The 19,197-nt window shown below is 37.8% G+C and overlaps 1 long non-coding RNA gene across 1 annotated transcript; it reads left to right on the top strand.

Moving 5' to 3' along the window:
- The first annotated feature begins 4,165 nt into the window (after window positions 1-4,165).
- Window positions 4,166-6,564, top strand: LOC132615480 (uncharacterized). The gene is made up of 2 exons (XR_009572709.1): window positions 4,166-5,612; window positions 6,246-6,564. It is a non-coding gene; the product is annotated as an uncharacterized LOC132615480 (long non-coding RNA).
- The last annotated feature ends 12,633 nt before the right edge of the window (window positions 6,565-19,197 follow it).

Here is a 19,197-nt window from a genome sequence, read left to right as displayed (position 1 = left end):
TGCTCCACCATCAACCTATCTCAGCTAAGTGACATATCTAGCTAGTATATCCTTTATCCAGACTCTATCCTTGCAATTTTTCCTTCTCTATAAACTATAGACAATTCTATGTTGGCAGTCTTGTTTCACTTGTTGGCACACCACCAGCTGTCTAGGGACTTTGTGATTCCATAATGCTTCATTTCTAGCCATCCATATCTGATAAATAATCGCGGCTAGTATAGCCCAGAGTAAAGCTCTATTCATCTTCCCTTGAGCTCTTCTTGCTAATCTGTTCCACATACCTATAAGATCATGTTTCTGTATCTGAATGTGTAGCCACTGGAATATAATAGAATGGCAAGCTTGTGAGTATACACACTCAAAGAAGAGATGACTGATGGTTTTAACTTGACTGTCACAAAGTAAGCAAGTGTCTTCCGGACTAATTCCCATTTTCTTTAGCCTATCCCTTGTTAGTAATCTTCTGTGCATCACTAACCAACTAATGAAACTGTGTTTGGGCACATTTACTTTATTCCACACCCCTATCCAGAACTGCCATTCTCCTCCTGCCTCTCTTCTCCACTCATAGCCCCTATTCACTGTGTATTTTCCATTGGGAGTAATCCATCCATTCATGTTATAACCTGCTGTAAACTTTAGTTTGAGTCCACAAATTTTCTTCCAATACCAGCCGCTGTCAACTGGAGCCTGGTATTGCCACCATTCATTGTCCTTCAAGTAGATATGATTCACCCACTTGATGTAACGACCCATTTAGTCGTTATAGTCTCTTCGGCATTTTCGCCCGTTTTCAAGCATTGATTAGCTCGATTTTGATCCGAGGGGACCGTTGACATGCTTCCCGAGGTGTCTAGACCGGATTCGGGCAACTTTAGTGAAAATATAGGCTTAAAGTGAAAAATGGTTGACCCGAAATTGACTTTTAGGCAAACGGACCCTTTTCGAAATTTCGTCGATTTTGAGAAGTCCGGATGGTCATTTAGAACTTGTATGTGTATTTGATTCGGTTCCCAATGCACTCGGATGCATTTCGGGACATGGGATGGGAAATTGGGATTAAGGCATCGGAGGTTGACTCGGTCAACGAGACCTCCGTTGGAAATTTTGAGACCACGAGCGCGTTCGCAGCTTATTTTTGTGTGGGTTTAGGTGGTCGGATTGTGAGTAGATAGCCTCGGGAATAACCTGGGATTTCGATTGAAGATATGGAAAAAAAAAGGGGAATTCTGGTGTCTGGTGCCTGCAATGGCGGCACCAGAGCTGCCCCAGCGGCACCGCTGTGGCGGTGTGATGACCACTGGGGCGGCCATATGTAATGTTGGCTATACTACTGTGGCGGTATCTCAGTCGTCGTAGCGGCGCTGCCGAGCGGCATCCCTACCGCCGTGGCGGTGACGGGCAGTTATATCACTACAAAAAAAACACCGTTTAGCGACGAATTTTAGTGACAAAACAATTTCCGTCACTAGATAGCGACAGATTAGCTACAGAATTGTGATTTTGTCGTAAAATATGAAAATAAAAGAATAGGCATGTAGTATAGCTACGGATTAGCGACGGAAACTAACATCTGTCGCTAAATAGCGCGCACAAAATGTTGGACGCTAAATTTATTAAATTTAACGACAGATTTAGCTACAAATATTTTGTCGCTAATTAATTTTAAGTTTCAAAATACTTTAAAAGCAATTGCTACGGAAAGTATCCGTCGTTAGTGTTGTAATTTTTTATTTTAGTATCATCTAATACAATACACAGTGGCTCACTCCTAAATGTTAAAACATATTTGTCTCTTTCATCTCTGTCTAGGGTTTGGTCTTTTCATCAATTTGATCTCTTTCATCAATATCTTCATAATTGATTTTGGTGATGAGAAGATTTCACGGTATAGATCACTTGCTTAAACTCATAGTTGAAACACCCATCTTCTAACGAATCTTGTTTTTGGGCGAAGGGTTTATGGAAGCCGATTTTGGGGTTGTGGGTGCGGATTTCTTCACATATGGTGATTTTGGAAGCTTCAAAATCTGGCATTAGGGTTTAATTCTCGAAATTCTTGCAGAATTAGGCCATAACTCCGGTGGACTTGTCTCTGAATCTAAATCAGTACTATCTTAGTACTAATTACTCCATGGGAGAGGTATTTGTAATTACTCTTTTCTGAATTCTTCGATTTAATTTTGAAACAGTTGATTGAACGTGTTCAGATTTGTACCATCTTTGCAAAATTAAAAATGTGAAAAAGCTAAAGATTTCAGTCTAAAGGAGTGGTTAGAGATACTCTAGTTTGATTTCTTTGTGGTATCCGTGTGTTTAATCGGATTCTGTTGTGGTCAAATCTTTAGTCTTACAATTTTTGCAGTCTAAAGCAATGATTTTAGGGCAAAAAATTATTGGAATGTGAAATTGGACAATTAGATTTGAGAAGAAAAAAATTATTTTCATTGCAAAATAAGCAGAACAGTGAAAAGGAATACAAGCCAAGCATGTTCTGCTCCTATGCTTGTTGTTGGTGTCAATGAGAAGGAATACTAGTAAAACCCCAACATTATTTATGATGCAAGTTGTACTACTAACTACCTTGCTCCTTTGGTAAAGGTTCCCTTTTTTGTTTCTTGCCCTGTTCTTCATTTTAACATTTGAAGATTTAAGTGAAATTTTATTAATTCCTCAACTTGACGCAACTTTAGAAGTTATTCATGACAAATTCGAAACTATTAGAGGGTCTTATGACCATAGTCCACTCCATAACAGTTCAAATAGTTCTACACGTATGTTAACTTTAAATATAACTTATGTTGTTTCCATTTGTATAATTCATCACTTAGAGAAAATTGTTGGACCATCATCCGAGGATGGGAGGGGTGGAAGAACTACTTCATTCAACATTATTCCTAGTAGTACTAGAGCTATTAAGGTTGTCGGAAGGTGAAACCAATGGAATGTTTACTTGGATGTCTTTCCAAGTTACAACTATCGATGTCCCTGTGGTTGATCTCACTGTGAGGATGTAGATAGTAACATATGATATCAAGTAAGATTGTGTACTTTTTTTTTGGTAAAGTAATAAAATTCATTAGTAAAACATCAAGAAGATGCAAGGTTACAGATGGGAAAAGCTGGCAGGCTTGGCAAAACCTGTAGAACAATCTAAAGATATCCTATCTCTACTGAACTAGAGAAAAGGAGCTGATAAAATCTAGAAAGTTACCCACATTGTTTACAGGGGCAAAAAAATGCCAACTAAAAAGACTAACTAAACACCTAGACTTTAGAGAGCAAATAGGAGTTGAGATTCCTTCAAAGCATCTGTTGTTTCTCTCCTTCCATAGGGTCCAAAAAATTACTGCTGGGATCATTCTCCAAATTCTTTTAATGGATTTGTCAACTCTCCAGAGTATCCAGCTAGCATATGCATCTTTGATGTTGAAGGGCATTACCCATTGTAGACCAAGCATAGAGTAGAAGAAAAACCAGAGGCTAGCTGCTGCAGGGCAGTGCAAAAATAGATGGTTGACACTTTCATTGGTCTGCTTGCACATGGTACACATGTTAACAACTATTACACCTCTCCTTCTAAGATTGTCTTGTGTTAGACATGCTTCCTTCAGTGCAGTCCAAGTGAAGCAAGTAACTCTGAGAGGCTGTCTGGTTCTCCATACAAGCTTCCAAGGCCAAACCTCTAAAAGGCTATTTTGAGAGCACCAGTTGTTGTAACATTCCTTCACAGTGAAAATCTTTTCCTTAGAATTGCCCCAGAGTATTCTGTCCTGAAAATCTGCCACCAAAGTACTTTGTCCCAAACTTTCTAATAGAGAAAGAAAATCATCAACTTCCCAATCCTGTAAGTTTCTCCTTAAAATTGGTGTCCAACAGTTGTTAACTCTATATTGAGCTAATGTTGCTTCTTTGTTAGAAGCTATCAGAAATAGTGAGGGAAATAAATCTTTTACTAAAGTGTCCCCAAGCCATTTGTCCTGCCAAAATCTGATCTTGAGCCCATTTCCAGCCTTGAATGAGACAGCCTGGAAGAATTCCTCTTGGAGACTACTGATGTGTTTCCATACTCCAACACCATGTGGTTCATTGCTTTTCTTTGCAGTCCAGTGGTCTTGAATACCATATTTAGCAGTCCAGTGGTCTTGAATAATAAAGATTGTGTACTTTACTTCTTTTACCCACCCCCCCACCCCCTTCCCTGAAAAATATCAATAACTTGTGTACTTTATTATATATCCTGGCATGTGTACATTACAAGCCTCCCTCTGTGGATCTAAGTTTTGCAAACAAAGGTGTAACAGTGATGGGAGAAATAGTAGTGGTGGACTTATGGCCATGTGAGCTGCTCTTTTATATTTCTACGTTGACATTTTATTAGGGAGGAGTTTGAAAGAATCTTGAAGGGAAGTCTAGGTTGCACTGAAATTTCCTTTATTGTATTGACCCAGCTTGTACCACACTAGAGAGCTGACGTGTTTATGACTGAACTGATTATCGCTCACTTTCTCACTCCATGGAAGACACTTGATTTAGTTGCTGCTATTTTCATTCTTTTTTTAACTGCTGCTCAAACTTATTTCACGGTTTTTCCTATAAATTGATGCTTGAGCAGGAATTATGCCTTCATGTGTCTTGATCCATCGTACATTTTTTAGCACTATGTCAGTAATGCTTTTAAAGTAATCTCTTTTGTTTTTCAGATTTGCATAGAGAAGGCACAGTTCATTTGGATTTGTTTGTTGTCTGAAAATAATCAATCATTCCAATCTTGACAAATAAAGTGCAATTGTTTCTTTTCTCTCATTACTACATATTTATTGGTTTGATTCCTTAAAATCATGTAAATTGTTCATTTCAATAAAGGTGACCCTTTACTAGTATTCCCCACTACCATAACACAACAGGTTTGTAATTTAAATGAAAATGATATGCAAACTGGTAAACTAGTTGTCAGGTAGCTAATAGGTAAAAGTATCTACAATTAATCATCAAACTTTTGTTTCCTGCAAGCTCAATTTAAATTTTTTAGTTTTCTTTAAGGTAAGACCCGTAGAAAGATCAAGACTAGTTATATATGTTTAACTGATCTTACATGGTTAAGTCATTTTGTGACAATATCTATTGTCATATAAAATGAAAGAGTGGAATACATAATTGGAACCCCTATTCACAAACTTTAAATTTGTAGAATAAAGCTATATTTTGTGAATGTGCACCCTTCTGGTATGTTGCTATTTTAGCAGGTCTTCTTTCTGTTAAATACCTGTGTTGTGCTTGTGCATTTTTAATATTTAGTAAAGCTTTTGAGAATAATTGCATTTGTGGTGACATGAAAGTATATAGGCTGTTATTTTCAAGCTTTATTCATCATTTTTTACATAACTAGAGGTCATGTGACTGTACATTGAGATTTCTGCTAACTGTATGAGCCAAACTCGAGCATTGCCATGTGTTTATATTGAGTGGCCTTGTGTTTCTTATTTTCTTTGGTTGTATGTCGGTAGAGTACCTTATCTAAAACTTTCTCTTCTATGCAATTCGGATAAAGCTGAATGAAGGCGAAGCACTAATTGGAGCAATTTTCGAAGCCCCCAATTTATTGACATGTAATCAATGTTGATTGTCAACCCTTTGATTCACCAATATCTTTCTCTTTCATTATTTTTCACATAAGTTGAAAATTAAATGTTTGAGTCTTTTAAGTTAGATCAGTTTCTTGGTTCTATGCAGTTAATGTTTAGTTTGGTTGTTGAAAATATGTTATGTTATTTGCAAAGTTTGGTTGTAGCTGTCGTTTACCATTATAGCTATCTGGTGCATTTGGATTGTGATTTCTGGTGCATTCATTTTCAATTGTACTGCACTCATTGATGCAGTTTTTGTTATAAAAAGTCTGGTGCATTTGAGTGAAAAGTCTAGTGCATTTGGCGCATAAACTGGGGGGGGGGGGGGGGGGGTGAGAATTTGGTGCATTTGAGTGAAAAATGTGGTGTGTTTGGCGCATAAATCTAATAAGCAATTAGTATCAAGTACTTTGGTTGGGCGAGCTGCAATATATTTGCATGCTTACACACATGCCATGGAAAATCATTTCGTGCATGGTGATCGATCTCGAGTTATGCACATACGTAAAACATTATGTGATCTTATTGACCTTTATAGATGGAATATTCATATTCATTTATCAGACATGAAAGTATAATTTTTTTTTTTAGGTTTTCATTTACTTTTATTTACAGGATAGAAGTCCGGAATTGTTAGAGCAACAGTGATCACAACAATAATTACATTTGATCAAAGGGATGTTGCAACTAGAATGTATTACGAGACCATGGAAGGAAATATGAAGAGAAGACTTTATGATCTTGGATCTCAAGGGAAACTCTATTATGAACTTGGTCCTACTTTCGATCCTGATGAACATCACTCTCCAGCAGCACATTAGTTAGCTTTGTCTTTCAATTCTATCAGTTGAAGAGCAATTTTGAACGTTGATGCTTTAGGATTTATGTATTTTTGGATCTACTTGTTAATCTTCAGATTACTATTTATATGGAAGCAGCTTCTTGTAATGCTTATGATTATCACTACATTTAATTTAATATGCTTTCTAGGGATTTTGAACAACATATTAAAATATATAAGAAAAAAAATAGCATAGCTAAATAACTAATTAATATAAAATTAAAAATAATATTATACAAATTGCGACGGAATAGCTACAGAATTTTCGTAGCTAACATTTCTCTGCACGAAATCAACTACCAAATTAGCGACGGTTTTATATGTATTAGCTATGGAAATGTTTGTCGCTAAAGGTAGCGACGGAAATTATTTGTCGCTAATCCGTAGCTAAACTTAGTGACGGACGCCAAATTTTCGTCGCTAAAGGCTTAGCTACGAGCATTTTAGCGACAGACGAAATTTTGTTGCTAATCCGTCGCTAAACAGCTTTAGCAACAGATTTGGGTGGTTTAGCAACGGATTTCATCTGTCGCTAAAACCAGTTTTTTTTGTAGTGATTTCATTAAATGTGTCTTAAATAAGTCTTAGACCATCATTATTTCCCATCTCGATATTGGAGCTTGAGGAAACTGTTCTTGGAGATAATTTGGAGAAATTCTTGGGGGTAAACCTTGCCTAATCCTTCACTCTTCCTTAATCACAATCATCTTAAATTTTCCCCTTCCATTTAACAATCCCTTAGAGATGGAATTTGAAGGAGGGTTGTGGGAAAATTTTCCTTAGGGTCATGTATGATAAATTAATGATGGTTGTGCTAAAATTGATGAATTTAAGCTTATTAATCACATATCTTCCAATTTTAAGGTTGAATTTCGGACTTGGAGATTAAGGGTTCATACCCAATTTGGGGGTTTTTACTTAAATCAGAAATTAGGCTAATCCTTGGGTTAAATCAACAATTAATGGTTGGATTATAATTACCTAGGACTTAATTTGGTATTTTGTCCTCGAATTTCCTGTTTTACCCTTATGAGCCCGTTTCCCCAATTTCTAGGATTAGAATTAACCTAATTAAAATCATAGCAATATTAGTATCATTCTTCATGATTTCTAATATAGAATTCAATTATGTTTAGACTACTTTGGTTCTGAGCTTCAGCGGAAGGGCAAGGCAAAGAGGTGAGTTGTTGGTATTGCGGTTCGGCAGTCCAGGTGTCACGACCCGACTAGGGACCATGATAGGTACTCGGAGCTGACTACCGAGCACCACTCATTACGCTAGTCATCATACTTATCCTAGACACATATAATCTCTAAAGCAATACATAAATATACATAAGCCCTTACGGCTGCAAAAAATGATATACAAGAATATACACTGATGTGTCCATAAGATAACAACTACCCACGTATCCATATCTATAAGCCTCTACTAGAGTACTGAGGCATAAGGACGGGACAGGACCCCGTCATACCCAAAATATATACACAAAAGAATGTGACCATAAGTAGCACCTCCGGAGTAGTGGAGTGCGCCTGTGAATCCGCTGATAAGCTAAGCTCCTACGGGTCCGCACCGTCTCCCTGTCTACCTGTGGGCATGAACACAACATCCAAAGAAAAGGACGTCAGTATGAAAAATGTACTGAGTATGTAAGGCATGAATAATACTAGCATAATAAAAAAATAATGAAACATGAGGCGAAGATATAACCTACTTAACCTTTAAAGGAAAACACATGTATACATATCAAATATACCATCATCATTAACCCGCGTCCGGGTAACTATCACACGCCGCCCACTAGTGGTGTCCTGTCCGGCCATCTAGGCACGGTGCTATCTTAAGCCGCCCACCTTAGCGGTGTCATGCCCGGCCATCTAGGCACGGTGTAATCATAAGCCGCCCGCCATCGCGGTGTCCTGCCTGGCCATCTAGGCACAATGTGATCTCATCATTATACTTATCACAAAGCATGCATAGAAATCAATTAAATACTACAACTCTATCGGGGTGATGTAAGGTCGAGAACCCTCGATTCCATTATGGAGTAGTCATGATCATCGGGTCTCACCTTGAAGGAACTAACATGATAAGGTGAGTCTAGCAACAATGAATAACATCAAAGAATCATTAGCTTCATAAGAATACCATATCATAAGCTTTGGAATCTCTAGACTTAGACTCATCGTCATCATTGTCATGTTTGCAATGCATCTCTTATCCTTATTTTATGAGAAGCTCTATTTAATCACAGGCTCATAGTTTCCGGAATATGAGAACACCATGGAAAGTTAAAGGGAGTAATGCCTTAGAAAAATAAGGGACTAGCCTCACATACCTTTACGTCTCTCCAACTTTATTGATTAAACGATTCCTTCCATGCTTACAACTCTACATTTAAGGGAATTCGTACTAAGATTAGATAATCAGAAACTTAAGCTAGAGCTAACGAAAATTGGGCAGCATCTCCTTTGTTTATACAACTTTCTCCATATAATATAACGACTCCCAAACATCAACAACACACCCACAATATCATAATCATGAACTTCGTTAAGTTAGTCATTATTCAATTCGCAAAATCTCCTCTCAAAGTCATCCATAATTATGGTTATCACCCAATGTCGTATTCATCCACATACAATGCTTCTCTAACATTCTTAATATTATTTATAACAATATTATACTCTTAATATCTCGAGAATTATGTTTCATGTCAAACTATTATTCAAGAACACCATTATTTCACAATTGGGCTCCATATTCTACTTTCTTCCATAATCTAAGTCTTTCAACCATTCAATATTCTTAACAGCATAAAATGATCATAAAACTCACCTTTGATTGTGTAGGAATGGGTTTTTGATGGAGTTGCCTCACTTGGAGAAAACCCTAACTTTAACTTCAAAGAGATCCTTGATTTCTAGCAACCCTAGATAACTCCCTTGCACTTGATTCCCTTGAATTGATGATATTGATCTTTGATTTCCCTTGAATTCTTGTAAATAAAGTGCGTGGAATATTCTAGAGGTTTAGAGAGAAGTGGAGAAGTTGGAAAATGAGAAATTAGAAGTGAAAACACATTTTTATACTTGGAAAATGCTCAGCCCGTTGGGTGTTATACAGACCCTTATACGGTCCATATAATATTACACGGTCCGTATAAGTGACCGTATTTCACCATCAGGGAAATCATATCTTCTGTTGGATTGTACGGACCGTATAAAGTTGTATGGACCGTATAAAGTTATACGGACCGTATAGGTGGTCGTATAACTCCACTTTTTTGAAATTATTTCCGTCGTTTCGTTTGATCTCCAATTCTTATGGAACCTTCTTAGCACTTGTTTAGCACTTCATTAACAACTAAGGAGCGTTATAACTTTTCCTCAAGACCTTATTGAATCAACATTAGCTCGGTACTTTGCAAACCCTTTTCAAAGCACGACTTTTACTTTACATTGTCTTTGGGATCTTAATTAGAATCGCCGAGTAACCTTTCTTACTGGTAGGACATCGTATTCATCTCACCTTGCGTTAGTCTATCCACCACATGACGATATGAAAATTTTCAAGGCGTAAAACCAGGTAGGTTATGGCTTACCTTTGGTGAGACTTCGTATAGCGAAGTACATATTTAGATTATAATGTTGGAGACAACATGTGAACCTTTGGGTACGAATTCGGGTTGGATATTGCCTTAGGTTGGACCCTGTTGTGTGTTGGGACTAGTCACCCCGTTATTTGTGCTTGATTGTTCCATTGTGATGGTTGATGCCATGAGTAGTTGGTAGATATCGAAATCTGTGTTATCGCCTTGATTGAGATAGAATCGACATACCATTGTTGGTATTTGAACTGTGGTACATCATTGGCATACCCGTTGTTGATACTTGTGATATTAATATATTGTTGGCATACCGCTGTTGGTATTGTGATATGATACATTGTTGGCGTATCCGTTGTTGGTACTTGTGATATTGATATATTGTTGGCATACTAATTTTCGGCCTAAAATGCATATATTTACTCATTGTTGCCGCCTCACATTTTAATACTTGTAATTGTCGTTTAAGTATTAATTATCCTGATTTGTGCTAATATTATATTTTTACTGTGTAGGACTAAAACGGTGTGTGGATGAAGAGATTCGGAGCAAAATTGAATAAAAAGTAAGAGATTGAGAAAATAAAAGAGGTCACGTTGGAGACAAGAAGAGACATGAATTAATGGGCCGATGTTTGGCATATCATGGAGTGATGATTGGATGAAGCAAAACAATTCCAATGTATGACAATTAAAGAAGCAGTAAACGGACATACAAAAATTAAAAATGCTTGTTGGATGGAATGAAATGGAGCAAGCATCTCAATGAAAATTCCTTTAACTTTTATCTACGTGGAAGCTACAGGAAATGAAGACCAAGGAGAAGTACCAAAAAGAAAATGTTCAGTGGACAGAAGCCCAGGAGCGACGCGACCAAGGGTGGTCCGAAATTAAACTCTTCCTAATTTGTTTTGGACTCAGTTATTTTATTTGGGATTTTTCCTGCACTTATAAACATTTCATAAGCCACAATTCTTAGACATCTTTCGCAGAAAACACAAGTTTGGAGGCTAGGGTTCCTACGTATATTTTCTTTATTTTATTTGAACCTTGTTTATGGGAATTTCTTGGTGACAATTGACATTGAAACTCTTGTTGTGCTTATTTATTGATCGACATTATTCTTAATCAAGTAAGTTATTCTTATTTTAATTATTCTTGTTCTTCAACATTTCTCAAGGGAGTAGCTAACCCTAGGACTTGCCCATTTACTTTGTTTGAAATTCGGAAGAGGAAGAACGGGGTTGGGATAGAATAATTAACATGAATTTGAGGCTTTAGCCCCCATCTAATGGAAATTGACCTAGGAATAGGTGATACCACTTGTAGCCATAGTCGGGTGTTCTTAATGCTCCTAATTGATTTAGGTAGTCTAGTTAATCTTCGGGAGAAGTTAATTTAGAGTCATTATCCGAGGCTAATTAAGATAATATTACCATTATCTGTAATTCGTGAAATATATTGGATCGTTACTTGAGAAGTAGTTTCCTTTATTCCATTCTTGTGGGCATTGATCAATTTACTTGCTTTCTAGATTAGATTTTATATTTTCGTATTTTATCAAAACCATATTTAAAAACCACCATTAATGCGTACGATCTAGCTGTTGTTGGTGATAATTCTTAATCTTCTTAAACGTCTACATATTGTTCTCTGTGGGATTCGACCCCAACCTTGTTGGGTTACTATATTTGACATTGTCCGCTTTACGCTATTAAAAGGGTAAAATTGAGCGTATCAAATTTTGACGCCGTTGCCAGGGAGCAATTGGCGTATTTTGGCTAGTTTAGGAAATAAGCTAACTTGCTTTGAACCGAACCTTTGAATATTTGTATAGTTGTTTTTTGTGTTTTACTTTATTTGTAGAAAATAAAAAAAATAAAAAAAATAAAAAATAACGAAATGGCATCTTTCCATGAAAACTTGTTTGGTAGTGATTTTGACTTATATTGTGAGCATGGCCAAATTGGTGATTTTGAACTCATGTTGGAATGTCTGCTTAATGCGGGTAACGAAAATCAAAAAGCCTTGGAAGAATACTTGGAAACTAGTCTCCAACTTGGTTTGATGATAGAAGAAGAAAATTTGCCATGGGCATTCGATCCAGATGAGAATCAATATGAACTCCCCAATGCTCAATCTAAAAAGGTAATCCCTTTGTTGGGGGTCAATCACAAAGATGAGTTTATTGGGAATGCCAAAGAAAAATATAAATTGGAGTCAACCATTGTTCTAAAAAATATGATTGTTGTTGACTCCAATCCGGGAGAAAAAGAGGATATCGAAATTCAAGAAGTTCAAACACCATATCCTGCAATTCAAAAACTCAAGAAGGCAGAACGAAATTCCTCACTTGAAAGCCAAGAAGTGTAAGATGAAAAATATTATGCTTGGCTTGTTCATATACTTACCACCCCCCACCGCTCGTGGTCACTAACTTGAATCCAAGTTGGGTGCCTAATTCATAAGCTCCAAATGGCGAGAAAAGCGATAAAATTATTTCACGTCGTGCCCCGACATTAACTAAGGTGGTTGTTGGGAGGCAACCCAATGTGTAATAGTTTTAGATTCTTTTTTAGAGTGTCACGTGTTGTTTTGTTTTTGTTTCGCAGATTAGGAGAAGTTTGAGTAACTGAAGTTGAAAGCTGAGGATAATGTTTGGGCTTAAGTGTGGGGTCGTCCCGACCCTTAATGTTAAGGATTATGCTGCTAGGTAGGCCCTAGAGGGTCTCAGGGAGTACTTCTCACTCTTGTTTTAATTTTTTCTCTACTATCCATGCATTGAGGACAATGCATATTTTTAAGTGTGGGGTGGGATACCTCCGATGTTTGAGGTCAAGGATGATTATGCCATAATATATATATATATATATATATTAGCCTTATATATTTTTTTAAAAATGTGATTAGAGAGAGAGAAATAAAAGAAACAAAAGAAGGGGACAAGATAATATAGTGTGATGATTGGCTCATGATGAGGCTGATTGGGAGCACTTAAATATGTGCACTGGAAGTAAGCACAGAACGCAAGGCAACTGAAAGTGCAAAAATTTCATAACTAGCAGCTTCAGTTCCGGGATCAGTCCAGCGCATGGGTATCGCGCAAAATAAGGCCTCTGAATTTTATTTTGCCTTGTGCTGCGATTCGCAATTTTTCCTTCTCCGATTTGGATTTGTTTTTTTTTTTTAAAGCCCAGTCCGAACAGAACTTGGATTTTAACAATTTTTTAGCTATTCCAATCCCTATAAAAGCCAACTTCAGAGCATTGTTAGTTCTTTTATTTTTCTTTTATAGCTTATTGGTCTCTTTTAGTGGCATAGATCATTCACTCCTTGGGTTTTCTTATGGCCTCGGTTCTTTCCTGAGGGGGGCCTTTGAACCGAGTAATTTTTAAAAATTTTTGGAGTAGTTTTTTTAGGAGTAGTAAAGGAGAGAGAAGAAAGACCCGTTTTGACTTGTTTGATATTAGCATATTTGGGCCTGAGCTTGAGTTATACTTTCCTGTGAGTGCTTGAGTAACGAAAAGATAGCAGACTTTTTGACACCTAAACTCATTATTGTGACTCTGTATATAACTTTTTCTTATTTTGTAGTTCGTCATGATCCTATCTGTCCTAGAATAGAATTGATCCATCTTGATTGAGACTTGTGCCATGTGTGGTGAGGATTTCTTGCATATATTCCATGTTTGCATCTTAGTCTAGAACTTGCCCTGCATGTTATTGAAGCGAAATAAAAAGGGTTGCTCTGTTTAGAAGATGATAATAGGCTTTCTTTGATATGTCTTTTGAACTTTCGCCTTTTCAGAAATTGTACCACTAGTTAGCCCTTTGAGCCTGTAGCCTTTCGTTTGTTAGCCGCATTTTTGTCTTGATCCTTTTGTTTGAATCTCTGGTTTTTGCACCCTGCTTTCTTGAGCACTGTAGCATAGACAGTGATATAATTGTTAAATCTGAAGAAAAGGGATGGTCAAGTGAAATATGGTGACCAATGATAAGCTGCAAAGTGATGAAAAGACCCTCCTAGAAAGAATGTGACATGAAAAAAAAAAAGATCGTTCTTGATATGATGAGAAATACTTCTGAAATAATTGATGAAGAGAGGGCTGAAAAATAAAGTGGAAAGATGAAAATAATGGGTGATGAATTCTAAAAGTGCAAGTGCTTAGGGAAGTGTAACTCACTATTAGATAGTTATCCTACCCGTCGCCTAGCAAGTGCTTAGGGAAGTGTAAGTCACTATTAGATAGTTTTCCTACCCGTCGCCTAGCCAATATTACAACCCGTTAAAGTCCTATTTGATTCTATTCGAGCACACTTAATTAGTGGTGATGTACATATTGGGCAAGCCTATGGTTCTTTGTGCATACATGTGAATTTCTTTTTGAGTGCGAGAGTTGTGCTTTGATGTTAAGTCCTTAATTTACATTCGATTCTTTGATTTGAGTGTGTGGACTATTTCTTCTTGTGAGGGCACTTGTTTCATGAGAGATAGGTGATGTTATTAGATTTATTTGACAGAGTAGGTGAGCGAGCTTAAATTTGATGAATAGAGACCGTCTATGTAGTCAGGAGGTTAGAAGTTTGTTGACTTGTAAATCTTGCATGATGATTAGGAAGTATATATTTGATAGTTTGAGTTGCTAGAGGGTCGAATTGTTGGTATCAATCAAAGTGGTGGTGTTCCTATGTTTGGTTTATTGAGAGTGATTTTAAATGCTTACTTGAGGACGAGCAAGAGTTTAAGTGTGGGGTGGTGATGTTCGGCCTAAAATGCATATATTCACTCATTGTTTCCTCACATTTTAATACTTTTAATTGTCGTTTGAGTATTAATTATTGTGATTTGTGCTAATATTATATTTTTACTGTATAAAAATAAAACGGTGTGTAGATGAAGAGACTTGGAGCAAAATTGAATAAAGAGTGAGAGATTGAGAATATAAAAGAGGTCACGTTGGAGACAAGAAGAGACATGAATTAATGGGCCGATGTTTGGCATATCATGGAGTGATGATTGGATGAAGCAAAACAATTCCAATGTATAACAATTAAAGAAGCAGTAAACGGACGTACAAAAATAAAAAATTCTTGTTGGATGGAATGAAATGGAGCAAGCAGCTCAATGAAAATTCCTTTAACTTTTATCTACGTGGAAGCTACAGGAAATGAAGACCAAGGAGAAGTACCAAAAAGAAAATGTTCAGTGGACAGAAGCCCAGGAGCGACGCGACCAAGGGTGGTCCGAAATTAAACTCTTCCTAATTTATTTTGGACTCAGTTATTTTATTTGGGATTTTTTCTGCACTTATAAACATTTCATAAGCCACAATTCTTAGACATCTTTCGCAGAAAACACAAGTTTGGAGGCTAGGGTTCCTACGTATATTTTCTTTATTTTATTTGAACCTTGTTTATGGGAATTTCTTGGTGACAATTGACATTGAAACTCTTGTTGTGCTTATTTATTGATCGACATTATTCTTAATCAAGTAAGTTATTCTTATTTTAATTATTCTTGTTCTTCAACATTTCTCAAGGGAGTAGCTAACCCTAGGACTTGCCCATTTACTTTGTTTGAAACTCGGAAGAGGAAGAACGGGGTTGGGATAGAATAATTAACATGAATTTGAGGCTTTAGCCCCCATCTAATGGAAATTGACCTAGGAATAGGCGATACCACTTGTAGCCATAGTCGGGTGTTCTTAATGCTCCTAATTGATTTAGGTAGTCTAGTTAATCTTCGGGAGAAGTTAATTTAGAGTCATTATCCGAGGCTAATTAAGATAATATTACCATTATCTGTAATTCGTGAAATATATTAGATCGTTACTTGAGAAATAGTTTCCTTTATTCTATTCTTGTGACCATTGATCAATTTACTTGCTTTCTAGATTAGATTTTATATTTTCGTATTTTATAAAAACCATATTTATAAACCACCATTGATGCGTTCGGTCTAGCTGTTGTTGGTGATAATTCTTAATCTCCTTAAACGTCTACATATTGTTCTCTGTGGGATTCGACCCCAATCTTGTTGGGTTACTATGTTTGACATCGTCCTCTTTAAGCTATTAAAAGTGTAAATTTGAGCGTATCACATACCACTGTTGGCATTGTGATACATTGTTGGCATTGTGAAATGATACATTGTTGGCGTACCCGTTGTTGGTACTTGTGATATTGATATATTGTTGGCATGCCATTGTTGGTACTTGTGATATTGATATATTGTTGGAATACCACTGTTGGTATTGTGATATGATACATTGTTGGCGTACCCCTTCGTTGGTACTCGTGATATTGAACTTGATTGTTGATAGTTGATATACGCATTGCACGCATTCTCACACATTCATGATTCATGGCTGATAACCCGTGATGATCCGGAATCGTTGATTGAGTAAACTGATATTTTGATAAAGTCTTTACTTGAGTGATTGTGAAAAGGCCGATGTCCGAAGATCAATTCCAGGATCATTGATTGTATGCAATTGATATTTCATAAACTCTTTTACTTGAGTGATTGTGAGAAGGCCGATGTCCGAGGTTCAATTTCGGAATCGTTGATTGTGTGAGACTGATATTTGATAGACTCTTTTACTTGAGTGATTGTGAGATGGCCGATGTCCGATGATCTATTTTGGCATCGTTGTTGCATGGCCGATTCCGATGATATCCCGGAATCGTAGTTAGTGCATGGACTCCGCGGGTCCCCCAGGGTAGTGCCGGTGAGATTCCCCCTGTGAACAATTAGCCAGGGTCCCGTCTGTCTGTTGGGCAAAGATCCGGGACGAGTGGCACTTAGACTTCGCGAGTCACTGGGTTTTGCATGGCATAACATCACATTCATACCATTATTGCACTGCATTGCACTTGACTTGATTGAGATGTTTGATGATTGGATTGTGATGGTTGCATTGGATCGAATATACTCAGACTTGACATATTTGGGTTTAGATGCTTTACATAGGTGGTGATGGATACTCGGTTGCGATTTTATTGCCTCATGCTTGTTTGGTTTATTTTCTTATCTGCTTTATCTTCTGAATTGTGTTAACCATACTTAGTCGGCCGATGATTCCTACCAGTACTGTTGATTGTACTAACCTGCACTTGCTGCATTCTTTTATAAATGTAGAGTACCAGGACGGATCTACTTCTGTGACCCGTGTATGATCGACTCTTTAGCTTTCTCTAGAGTTTCCAGGGTGAGCATGGCATCCGCTGACCTTGAAGACCTTTCTATCACATGTCTTACTTTTATTTCAGAGACATAGACATTATTTATTGGTATTCCAAACTGTATTATTCTCCTTAGATGCTCTTGTATTATTCAGACTAGACCCTGGGGGTCTTTATTGTCTTTCGCACTTTTACTACTATCTATCTATATATGTCGTGAGACTTATGTAATTGTTCTATTCCGCTGTTTATTTCATTCTTTCGTGTATTCATTCGTTGTTGGGTTGAGGGTTCACTTACCGAGGTGGGAAGGTAAGTGTCCACACGGCTTTAGCAAATTGGGTCGTGACAAGTTGGTATCAGAGCATTAGGTTACCCGGTCTTTACTACAAGAGCATGTCTAGTAGAGTCTCGCGGATCGGTACCATGAGCTCCGTAATTATCTGCGGGAGTCTATGAGACATTTAGGAAATCTCACTTTCTTTCTTTCCGTCGTGCTACTTTATTCAAATTGGTATTTGGAAAGATCACATTGGTATCTGACTCTTATCTCTTCCCTCACAGATGGTGAGGATTCACGATACGCCAACATGGAGGATGTACATGAGGTTGACCCCATCAATTTTTACTGGCGCCCTGGACGAGGATGCCTACGAGTTCAATGTGATCACGCACGAGCTACTCCATGCAACAGGGATTACGGATACCCTCGGAGTTAGGTATGTGACCCTTCGACTCAACAGTGGCGCGAGGGCATGGTGGAGAGGCTACCTTGCTAGCCGGCCGGCCGGTGCGTACCCACTTACTTAGGAGCAGTTTTATTGGTTGTTCCTGGAGAGGTACGTGCCCCATTCGCGGAGAGACGAGCGTCAGGGTCAGTTTCTCAATCTCCTTCAGGAGGGCATGCCGGTTGCTACCTATGCACTATCCTTCTCCTATCTAGCTCATTACTCCTACCCCTTGATTCCGACGGAGGTCGGTGGGATCCGGTGGTTCATTAGCGAGCTGGATAGTCCTCTCCAGTTGCCCTGTATCCAGCTTGAGGCCGAGGGCTCTTCGTTCCAGGCTATTATTGACTGTGCAACGAGAGTTGAGGTCGCGAGGGCGAGAGCTGCTAGGCCTCCGGTTGGAGATCCTTGATGTAGCGACGACAAGTATTATTTTTGTTACAGTGCTAGTGCTATTTGATCCTGAATCTACTTATTCGTAATTATCTGCATTTCATGCGGTTGGTTGGGATTTTCCTTGTGATAGCATAGATATACCTGTTCATGTATCTACTCCGGTCGGAGATTCTGTGGTTGTTGATCGAGTCTACCTGTCTTGTTTAATTACTTTTATGGGGTTCGACACTTGGTTAGATTTGATGATTCTTGAAATGGTGGACTTTGATATTATATTAGGCATGTCCTAGATTTTTCCTTGTCATGCCATCTCGTACTGTCATGCCAAGGCAGTCACTTTAGCCATGCCGGGCATTCCTAGGCTTGAGTGGAGAGGTACTCCTAGTCCCACACCGAAGAAGATTATTTCCTTCCTTCGAGTGAAGAAGTTAGTAAGTAAGGGGTGTTTAGCGTATTTGGCGCATATTCGTGATACGACTATTGCACCTACACCCCTTGAGTCTATCCCTATTGTGAGTGAGTTCGCGGAGGTATTCCTGTTAGATTTTGTTACACCTCAAAAAATTCTCCGTTGATGCACAGTGAGTAGACTAACGAAGGACACGAAGTATTCAATATTTCAATAAGTAAGAAATAGTATTTGATGACCCTAATTGAGATTTCAAAGACATTTGAGGTAAGAGAAGAAAGTTGCCAAGGAAGGCAAGGTATACGTTATGTATCGGAAAGGATTTACGAGTACCGAATTAATGATGACTTAATGATGTTTTGGAGAAGAGTTATAACGTCCCTTAGATTGTTAATGAG

This window comes from Lycium barbarum, chromosome 10 (genome assembly GCF_019175385.1).
Source record: "Lycium barbarum isolate Lr01 chromosome 10, ASM1917538v2, whole genome shotgun sequence".
Lineage (NCBI taxonomy): Eukaryota > Viridiplantae > Streptophyta > Magnoliopsida > Solanales > Solanaceae > Lycium > Lycium barbarum.
The sequence above is the reverse complement of the archived record's forward strand: the minus strand, read 5'-3'. Positions and strand labels throughout refer to the sequence as shown.